Here is a 502-nt window from a genome sequence, read left to right on the forward strand (position 1 = left end):
AAAGCACAATCTTTTTTGTTTTCCACTATCATCAATGGCACCTAAGGCCGGAGAATCCTCTAGAAAAGGAAAAGGGAAGACAAAAGCTTCCACCTCCGAGTCATGGGAGATGGAAAGATTCATCTCCAAAAGCCATCAAGACCACTTCTATGATGTTGTGGCAAAGAAGAAGGTGATCCCTGAGGTCCTTTTCAAGCTCAAGAAAAATGACTATCCGGAGATCCGACATGAGATCCAAAGAAGAGGTTGGGAAGTCTTAACCAACCCCATGCAACAAGTCGGAATCTTAATGGTTCAAGAGTTCTATGCCAATGCATGGATCACTAGGAACCATGATCAAAGTATGAACCCGAATCCAAAGAATTATCTCACAATGGTTCGGGGGAAATACTTAGATTTTAGTTCGAAAAATGTGAGGTTGGCGTTTCACTTGCCCATGATGCAAGGAGATGAACGCCCCTACACTAGAAGGGTCAACTTTAATCAAAGGTTGGACCAAGTC

The sequence above is a fragment of the Arachis duranensis genome, chromosome 1, assembly GCF_000817695.3.
Source record: "Arachis duranensis cultivar V14167 chromosome 1, aradu.V14167.gnm2.J7QH, whole genome shotgun sequence".
Lineage (NCBI taxonomy): Eukaryota > Viridiplantae > Streptophyta > Magnoliopsida > Fabales > Fabaceae > Arachis > Arachis duranensis.